We start from the raw sequence: 10,798 nt of genomic DNA, 5'->3' as shown, positions 1-10,798 counted from the left end.
TGGAATGAATATATAGATATAGATATATAGATATATATATATAAACATATACATACTTTAGATATTAGGATTAAAATGAATCCTCTGAGATCATTAATTGACATAAGAATCAGATAAAAATTGTAATTGATAGAAAGTTATGAACATTTAATTACAAAAAGTCTAGAGAAAAATAATGAAAGTCATCTTGGTTTGACATTCTAAAAGTATATTTCTAGTTCTCCCAAGAAGTGAGAATGCCAAAATTGCAAATCTGCTGTAATCTCCCTGATCCTCTGCTTACTATGTTTTTAAACTTATTTAGAATAAAGTCCATTCCTATTTCAGCCACCATTCCCAGCGTGTATCTGTAAACCTACCTTAGAAGTGGCAAGCTAACTGCTGATTTCTTCATTGTTTTTATACCTACCAATCCCAAAAGACAAAGCCTTTTCCTATCCGTGTATTTAAACCTGGTTATTGTGTTGCCTGTACACTTAGTTTGTTTTCAAAATATTTCCCTCCCACTTAAATGATCATTTGACATTTTTTGAGTGCCATGAATTGCTAAGTAACTGTAACATGTTGAAGATGGGGTATTCCCAAGCAAGCAAGCAGTTGTTAAAAGCCAAAATGTAGTGTGCTTGGTATATAACCACTTTAGATTGTACAAACACTTTTTTATTTATAAATCCTCTCAGAAATTGATAAGAATAGGATTCCCTTAGTGGATTTTCCCCCTCATTTGGTCATGTGAGCTCAGTTTGTTTGTTTGCATTTTATATTTATACCATTTTGCTCTGGGAGATGCTGCAAACCCAATTCTGGCACATTGTAGTGATTTCAGTTAGTTGAAGATGCTATTTTTATTTTAATAACTTTAAGATGTCTAACCTATGCATAAGTTATATAAGAGGGCATAACAAATTATTAGGTGTGTAGAGATTCCTTAAGCTCTTTAGACATTTTTAATAAGAAACATTTTTTAAAGGAACTACATTTGTGTTTTTTTGCCAAACTGGTACAAGCTAGAAAATGCACTAAGGACTGAGTGACCCACCTTGTTCATTTTGCCACTGGATAATGTAAGTTAAGAATGGAATTGTTAACCCTAAGTATATGTTTTCTTAACTTTCATCAGTTTCTAAAGAAATCTAATTTAAGTGTTTGGGGTTTTGTTTGACCTGTATTTATTGAGTTCTGGTCATAGACCAGGAGCCGCGTGTCATGCTTATGGATAGCCAGAACAGTCATTGGGAAACGTAATGGCTCAGACCTTCTGAATCGTTTAACTTATTTTGTATGTTGCAAAAAAAAAAAGTTTATTTTGCTTGAGAGTCACATTTTTTATAACTGTACAGCTTTTAAGGGATGAGAAGTGGGAAAATACCCTAAAATAGGATGTAGATTTTTACAACTGTGTTTATGCTAGAACATCTACAGGTGCATTATGTAATTAAACCTAAGATTGTTTAAAAAAAATTTTTGTGCCATGGTCTTTTTCATTCTCCTGCCCTTTAGCAAAGTTGGTGCATATCAATACTGCTATATGGACAAGCTTTGAAATTAGGCAAATAATCCTTGTCGCCAAAGCTTTAAGATCATTGCATGAAAATTATACACACAGACACAAATAAACATACAGAGATCTAGTTTATGTTAATGTAAATGGAGTTTTCAACTTCCAAACAGCTATAATAGCCCAAATTTTGTCAGTTAAGAGCATATTCTTAAGAGTGATTTTTGTGATGCCTAACTAGATTATTCTCAATGTTGGTCTGGTGTTTTGTTCGCTTATCAAAGTAGCTTCTTGATAATGGATCTGACTTGTAGCTTGCTCAAACCTACCAAAAGGTTTTATATACACCTTGAAAGGGAGCGTCCGGTGATGCGGTTGGGAGTGGGTAGGGCAGAGTTTGGTTTCTTTTCAATTTGTAAAAGAAATGAAAAACTAGAATTGTTCATTTTGTGTTTTGTTTTTTTTAATTCAGTAGACTTAATTCCACAGGAATATTTACTGGAAGCATGGCAGGAAGGGATAGTAACATGCTTCAAATTCCAGTTCCCTCATTTATTAAAAAAAAAAAAAATTTTGATGTCTTGTGGAGCTGCTGATTCTAGCAGTCTTAGGCATATTTTACCATAATTTATATTAAGACTCTTGTTTAAATGCCAGTAGTTCTTTTTTTTTGCCATCTGATAATTTTACCATTTTAATATCTCACCTTTGTAGCACAAGTGTATTCTTGTAAAGAATTAAATTCATCTAAGTGTGTCATAATTTCTATCCGAACTACCTTTATTGTGAGCTAATGTGGGATGTCAGTTTCTTGGCTGTCCTCATCTGATCAGAGGTGCAGTCTGGGAATCATGAATTTCCAGGTGAAGCATACAAATTCCAGATAAGAATTTGTAAATGATATATGTTATATTTTCATTTTGATTTTAAAGTAATAGCTGGAATTCAGGGAGTGTTTGATTAGAATGCCTCTTGGATTTTCAGGCATGCTTATATGAAATGCTTTATTTTCTTAATGCATAAACAAATTATTCCTGGAATAGGTTCTCAGAATGCTTTATTTTGTTGTTAGATGAGAGCTAAAGCAGAAGCTCCAAGATTAAAACTGTTGAGGTAATCAGGACCTACGTGCTGTTAGTCACATAGAGGAAGCTGGAGTGCTCTCTACCACATATATCGTACTGCATGTGTGTGAGGGGTGGGAGGGGAAGACATCTGAAAACTGGAAATGTGATTCCAATAATGCACAAAGTAAATTTTGTGCCTGGGAAATGTGGGAATTCCTGGTAGCTTAAAGCTTCAGGGGCTAACTGCAGTGTATGAACACCTAGTGTGTTAGAATTGCAGTGCTTAGTTGTTTAAATATAATACTCCTTGTAAGTGACAACCAAAATATGTTGTGGCTGGTGCCAATATTTTTGTTAATGAAATGTTCAGTGTCTTGCTACAGTCTGATCAGAACTCTTGGTGTTATAAGCTAGGCCTAAAGCTATTTTATAGCTAAGGCCTAATTGTACAATATACATTTTACTTTCAAAATGTTTTATTGACTACTTCTGTCATTTCTTTCACTTAATATATGTCAATTGTCATAATAAAAATTTTAAATAATTTGATGTATTTAGCATGATGTGTTTGCACACTTAGTTTATTTTAAACTTTGTGGGCCATGGAAAACTTAGAATGTTCAATAACAGTTAACGATGGTTGAAAAATTTTATCACCCCGGAAACAAATGCATTGTTCTTTTACTATTTAGAAATTAAATTGGCAAGTGCATCAATTTCTCCCAAATAACTTTTAAGACTATTTGCCACATAGGTGAATTACAGATATTAGAAAGCTATCCTTGATTCCTGTCTTGAGCCTCTGGAGAACTGACACATTGAAGAGGCCTTGGACTTGTTCTGTGTGGCCCTCTGGAAGCACAGAACTAGATCAGAGGGCAGACGCCTTAGCTAAAAGCTTACTGTTTATTCTACAGAGAAACTTTTTTTACAGCTTTCTAATAATAACTTGAGAGAATTCTCACCAATAGGGGATTTCTTTGGACTTCGGCTGACGTGCCGTTTAGCACGAGTATAACAGATCAACGCTTTCGGAAAGGGGTTAGACCAGATGACTTTAAGGGGCCCTATACCAAGCTGAGTATGATTCTCATCTACAAATGTTAATGTGATAGATTACTTTTGGAATACAGTAAGTAAGATTCACACAACAAAGTCATTTTTTACCAACAAACGAGTGGAGTTCATTTCTCTGCAATTCTGATTAAAATATTAACCAGGTAAAGAACTTAGTGAATCAGAGTTTTGCTTACTGATGTATGCTGACAAGAAGTGACCAGCCTCAGACCCAAGATGATGAAGAGGGCAGGACTGGAATGTTACTGGGAGATGCTATAAGGAGAACCTGGACAGTGCCAGAGAAGCAAGGATGAAAGGTAAGGACCCACAACCAGGGAAGCTCAGGAGCCGGGGAAATAAGCTTGGAAGCAGGCTTTGGAATGGTTCTCCTCTGTGACACTGTGACACGGCCACTTTTAATAATCTGGATGTGCTTATTTCTTTTCAGAAACATCTTTAAAATCCTTTGTACATTTTAAATTGGATCTTTTTATTCTTGAGTTGTAAAAATCCTTTATATATTCTAGATACCAGACCCTTAACAAATACATAATTTGTTAATATCTGCATGTTGTCTTATTTTCTTAAAGGTATTCTTTGAAACACAAAGGTTTTTAATTTTGAAGATGTACAATTTCTGTTTTTTTGTTTGCTCATGCCTTTTTTTTTTTTTTTTTTTTTTTTTTAAATCCTCACCTGAGGATATGTTCACTGATCTTGAGAGGGAGTAGAGAAGAGAGGGGCGGGGGTGGGGGTGGGGGAGAAGACAAACAACAAATTCTTGCATCCTGTACACACCCTGAAGGGGGAAACCATTAGGCAATAGTTTACAAAACAAAAGCACCTGTAAGTTTTATTTAAAAGCCTTTCTTCTTGACTTTTAAAATTGGAATATAATTCACATACCCTATTCACCATTTTAAAGTGTACCGAGGTTTTCAGTACATTCACAAGGTTGTCATTACCTCCAAAAGAAACCCTGGATTACTAGCACTCACCATTCCCTACTCCCTCCAGCCCCTGGCAACCACTGATCTACTTTCTGTCTGTAAGGATTTGCCTATTCTGGACATTTCATATATGTGAAATCATACAATAGGTGTCCTTTTGTGTCTGACTTCTTTCATTTAGCATGTTTTCATAATTTTATCCATGTCTTAGCATGAATCTGTACTTCACTCCTTGTTATGGATGAATCACGTTTTATACAGATACACTTTTGTTTTGTTTTTCTAAATCCCCAACTGAGGACATTTTTTCACTACCTTCAGAAAGAGAGGGAGAGAAACATCAATGTGAGACAGAAGCATCAATTGGTTGCCCCCTTATGTGCCCAGCCCAGGGATCAAACCCGCAACCTTTTGGTTATGGGAGGACATTCCAACCGAGCCACACCATCCAGAGCTCGGTATACCACATCTTGTTTAATCATTCATCAGTTGATATTTGAATTGTTCCCATTCTTGGGCTACTATGAATAATAAACATTTGTATACAAGCTTTTGTGTGGACATGTTTTCAATTCCTCATTTATTTTTTATTGTTCAAACACATTTGTCTCCATTTTTCCGCACCACTTTCTCCTGCCCCACCCTCCCGCCCCTCCAACCTTAGTCCTTCCGCACTTTGGCTTTGTCCATGGGTCCTTTATTCAGTTCTCTTAAGTATATACCTAGGAATGGAATTGCTAGATCATATGGTAACTTTGTTTCAAGGAACTGCTGAACTATTTTACACAGGATCTGGATCATTTTGCATTTCCATAGCAATGTACAAGTATTTCAGTTTCTCCACATCAATAACATTGACTGTTATCAGTCATTTTATTAGAGCCATCCTAGTGGAATGAAGTGGCTTTTCACTGTGGTTTTCATTTGCATTTCCCTTTTAATTAATGATGTTGACTATCTTTTCATGTGTTGTTTGGCCACCTGTGTATCTTTTTAGAAATATCTTTAAAATCCTTTGTATATTTTAAATCGGGTTATCTGTCTATTGTTGAGTTGTGAGAATCCTTTATATATTCTGGATACCAGACCCTTAACAAATACATAATTTGTAAATATTTTCTGATTTTGCAAGTTGTCTTTTCTTTTAAAGATGTTATTTATTTATTTTAGAGGAAGAGAAATGTCAATATGTGGTTGCCTCTCATGTGCCCCCCTGCTGGGGACCTGGCCTACAACCCAGGCATATGCCCTTACTGGGAATCGAACCAGTGACCTTTTGTTTCACAGGCTGGCGTTCAATCCAGGTCTACACCAGCTAGGGCTGAAAGTTACCTTATTTTCTTAATGGTGTTCTTTGAAACAATGGTTTTTAATTTTGAAAGTGTACAATTTCTGGTTTTTTTTTTTTTGCTCATGCTTTCTTTTTTTTTTTTTTTTAAATCCTCACCTGAAGACATACTCATCTTGAGAGAGAGAGAGAAACATCAACTGCTTGCGTCCTGTACACATCCCAATGGGATATCAAACCCACAACCCTTCGGTGTACAAGATGACACTCCAACCTAGTCACCTGGCCAAGGGCTGTTTGCTCATGCTATAGATATGATATGTAGGAAACTTACCTAATTTATTGTCACACAAATTTGTGTTTTATGTTTCCTTCTAAGAGTTTTATAGGTTTGGCTCTTAAATTTAGGTCTTTGATACATGCTAAGTTATGTTCGTATGTGGTGTGAAGTAGAGACCCAGATTCATTCTTTGCATGTGGCTATCCAGTTGTACCAGCATCATTTATTGAAAAGACTGTTCTTTTCCCCCATTGAATTATCTTGGCATCCTTGTTAAAACTCAATTGACCAGAAATGTATTGGTTTACTTCTGGACTCTCAATTTGATTCCACTAGGCTATACATCTGTCTTTATGCCAGTTCTACGCAGTCTTGATTACTGTAGCTTTGAAGTAAGTTTTGAAGTCAGGAAGTGAATTCTCCAACTTGGCTCTTTATTTAAAAAAAGATTTATTTTGACTATCCTGGGGACCTTGAATTTTCAAATGAATTTTAGGTTCAGCCCTGGCTGATGTGGCTCAGTGGATGAGTGCCAGCCTGAGAACCAAAGGGTCACTGACTCGATTCTCAGTCCAGGCACATGCCTGGGTTGTGGCAGGTCCTCAGTAGGGGGCGCTCAAGAGGCAACCATACATTGATGTTTCTCTCCCTTTCTCCCTCCCCCAGTCTCTAAAAATATATAAAATCTTTTTTAAAAAATTAGGTTCAGTTTGTCAACTTCTGTGAAAAGGCAATTGGAATTTTGATAGATATTGCATTTAATATGTAGGTCATTTGAGGGGGGAAATACTGGATTCTTAACAACAGTACATCTTCCAATCAATGAACATGAGATATTTCTCCTTTCATTTTAGGTATTTAATTTTTTTCAAGAATGTCACATAGTATTGTGGGGGATTTTTTGTAAATATATTCTTATGTAGTTTATTCATTTTAATGGTATTATAAATGGAATTGTTTTGCCTTAATTTCATTCTTAGGTTGTTTACTCCTAGTGTATAGAAATACAACTGATTTTTTTAATGTAAGAATAAACTTAACCAAAGACATAAAAGACTTGTACACTGAAAAATACAAAACGTTGCTGGAAGTAATTAAAGAAAACACAAGTAGAAAGACATCTCATATTTATGGACCTGAAGACAATATTGTTAAAATGTCAACACTAAAATTTGTTTTCTGCAGAGTTGAAGAAAATCCTAATATTCATATGGAATCTCAAGAGAACCTAAATAGCCAAGAAACACTTGAAAAAGAAGAGTAAAATTGGAGGACTCACACTTCCTGATTTCAAAACTTACTGCAAAGCTACAATAGTTAAAAGAGGTGTAGTAAGAGGACTTATCATAAGTACAATCATATAGACCAATGGGGTAAAATACACAGCCAGGAAATAAACCCTCACACACATAGTCAAATGGTTTTTGACAAGGATACCAAGGACAGACATTCAATGGGGGAAAAGAATCTTCAACAAATGGTTCTGGGAAAACTAGACATTCATGTGCAAAAGAATGACACTGGACCCTTATCTAATGTCATACACAAAATATTTAATGGGTCAAGACCTAAGTGAAAGACTTTATAAACATTTAGAAGAAAAGAAAATTTCATGACATTGGATTTGGCAATGATTTCTTAGATACAACACCAAAAGCACAGGCAACAAAGGAAAAAGATAAATTTTACTATTGTACATCAAAATGAAAAACTGCAAAGACACAACAGTGTCAAAAGGAACCCCCATGGAATGGGAGAAAACATGCATGTTTAACTGTTAAGGGGTTAATATCCAGAATATATAGAGAACTTCTACAACTCAACAATAAACAATCTGATTTTACATTTCTCCAATGATACACAAATGGCCAAGAACCAATTAAAAATGCTTAACATTATTAATCATTGGAGAAATCAAAATAAAAAATGAGGTAATCACATCATACCCATTAACACAGATACTATAAAAAAAGAAAATAGCAAGTGTTGGTGAGAATGTGCAGAATGGGGACCATTGTGCAGTTGCTGGGAATGTAAAATGGTGCCCCCACTATGGAAGAGTTTGGTGGTTCATCAAAAAATTAAGAATAGACTTACCAAATGGCCAGCAACCTCAATCCGGGTAAATACCCAAAATAATTGAAAGCATAATATCAAAGGAATGTGGGTGGATTCCTTAGGATTTTATAAATACAACATTATGTTATCTGTGAATAGAGGTAGATTCCTTTTATTTCTTTTTCTTGCCCAATTGCCTGGCTATAATCCCTAACGCAATATTGAATAGAAGTGTCCAGAATGGACATTCTTGTCTTTTTCCTGATCTTAGCAGGAAAGCAGTCTTACAATTTAGTACGATATTAGCTGACAGTATAGTATTTCATAGATTTTTCTTACCAGTTTGAGGAAGCTCCTTTCCACTTCTAGTTTTTGTATTTGTTGAGATCAGATTATGTGGTTTTCTTGCTTTATTAGTATGGTGTATTATATTGATTGATTTTCATGTTAAACCAACCTTCCATTCTTGCGATAAATCCCACTTGGTCATTGTGTTGGGAGATTCCCAAGGCCACCCCGAAGATCAGTGATTCATTAGGAGAACTCATAGGACTCAGCATACAGTTGTACTCACAGTTATGATTTTTTACTGTGATAGGATACAAAGCAAAATCAGCAAAGGGAAATAATAGGTGCAAAACCCAGAAGTAAGTGGGTATAGGCCTCCAAGGGTCTTTTCCCAGTGGAGTCACCCAGGATGCACTTAATTCCCCCCAACAATGAGTTAACACCTGTGAAACATTACCTACCTTGGAAGTTCATTAGAGACTTAGTGCCCAGTGTTTTACTGGCAGCTGACCACGCAAGAGCCATCTTGCGTAGCACATACCAAAATTGCAGATCCCCAGAAGGAAAGCAGGTGTTTAGCATAAACCATATTTCCCCAAACAATTTAGGCATAATAAGCCACCCAGCTAAGATCATATGCAAAAATCTTCATTTTTTTGCATATGGTGGGAATCTTCTCAAAATCTAAGTTCCAGGCAGTAAGTAGTAAAGGGCCAACTTTATCAGCAGGCCTTTCTAAGGATAAGCATTCTCAGCTCTACTATAACTTTTCTGCACAGTCCATCTCCATGGGCCCTTGGCCTTAGAGCAAAATTATCCCCAGTAAAACTTCATACAGCAGGGTGAGCACAAACTGTTTTTGACTTTTGTTATCTGTTATACAGGTTTTAGCCAATTTTCCCCGTGTTGTTTAGGGGATTCTGTTCCTGAGCAAAGCATTGGCTGTTTTACTAAATAGCCAACCCCATATAGATGTCCCATGGGAACCTTCAAATGAGCATTCCCCATATTCGATTTGTTAGCTACTTTTGAATACTACTCTTCCACCTGAATTCTCCATCTTGGAAAAATGAGACAGCATCCACTCCATCACTGAAGTTGGAAATTAAGGAATAATCCTTGACTTCTTTCTCCCTTCTTCATCCATCCTGATCTTCACCATCAACACCATCTTTCCTCTAATCTCTCCCCAGGTTGACGATTTTACCTTTGGGTAACTTCAGAATCTGTCCACGTTTCCATCCTTGCTGCCACTCTCTCACCTGTATACTATGGCAACAACTTCCTAATACTCTTCCTGATCAGAGTACCCCTTCTCCAGTCTCACTACTAACGAACTAATCTCAATTTTAAAATTTTATATTCTTGCCATGTCTGGTGTGGCTCAGTTGGTTGGAGGTCGTCCCATAACCGAAAGGTTGTAGGTTCCATTTCGGTCAGGGCACATACCTAGGCTGCTGGTTCATTCTCTGATTCTTTGGTCAGGTGCTAACAGGAGGCAGCTAATTGATGCTTCTCTCGCTCATTGATGTTTCTCTCTTCCTCTCTCCCTTCTCTCTCTAGAGCAGTGAAAAAAAAAAAATCCTCAGTTAATGATTTTTTAAAAATTAAAAAAAATTACAATTCCTCTATTCAGAAGATAGAAATAAAACTGCAGATGTCCTATCCTCCAGGCACAAGTGCAACAGCAGAGATATAATCATACTGATTTTACAGGTGAGGAAGTAACCAGGAGACTGACTGACTTGAATTCCACTAGGTCTCTCATGGGTCTCCACTAGGTCTTCCACTAAACTCTTGCTCTTGAATGTAATGTCTCAGGCCTCTCCTCTGTAAAGCCAGGACAATAATAACAACTTTTTCAAATGGTTATCATAAAGAGGAAGAAATAATACTGATAGCCTAGAACAATGCCTGGCGCACCACGCCAATTATTAGCTATAATAGTATCAATAATAGCTACCACTATGATCCCTAAGGGTTGGGGGTTTTTTTTCTTCTTATTTCTTACACTTAGAGTTTTTATTGCTCTTATTACTTTGTTTTTCAGTGCCTACCAAAGGAATAAAGCTTCATCTCCTTACAGACATATCCAGCTCTTCGCCCAGAGTTCATTACCTCTTTGGGTTTATCTCCCTGCTTGAGACATGGAAATACATGGCTCGTGCACTACGGCAAGACCCAGACTGCTGTCTGGGGCACGACAGTACAGAAGTGAACAGTCCGAGAGTAGGCGTGTTCAAATGAGAAGAGCCTTGAACCCAATTAGGAGACCTCTGACCTCTATATCAGTGCGGTCTCTAATTCCCG

This window comes from Pteronotus mesoamericanus, unplaced genomic scaffold, assembly GCF_021234165.1.
Source record: "Pteronotus mesoamericanus isolate MK-2021 breed Mesoamerican mustached bat unplaced genomic scaffold, CSHL_Meso_final contig_33, whole genome shotgun sequence".
In the NCBI taxonomy this organism is placed as follows: Eukaryota; Metazoa; Chordata; class Mammalia; order Chiroptera; family Mormoopidae; genus Pteronotus; species Pteronotus mesoamericanus.
The sequence above is the reverse complement of the archived record's forward strand: the minus strand, read 5'-3'. Positions refer to the sequence as shown.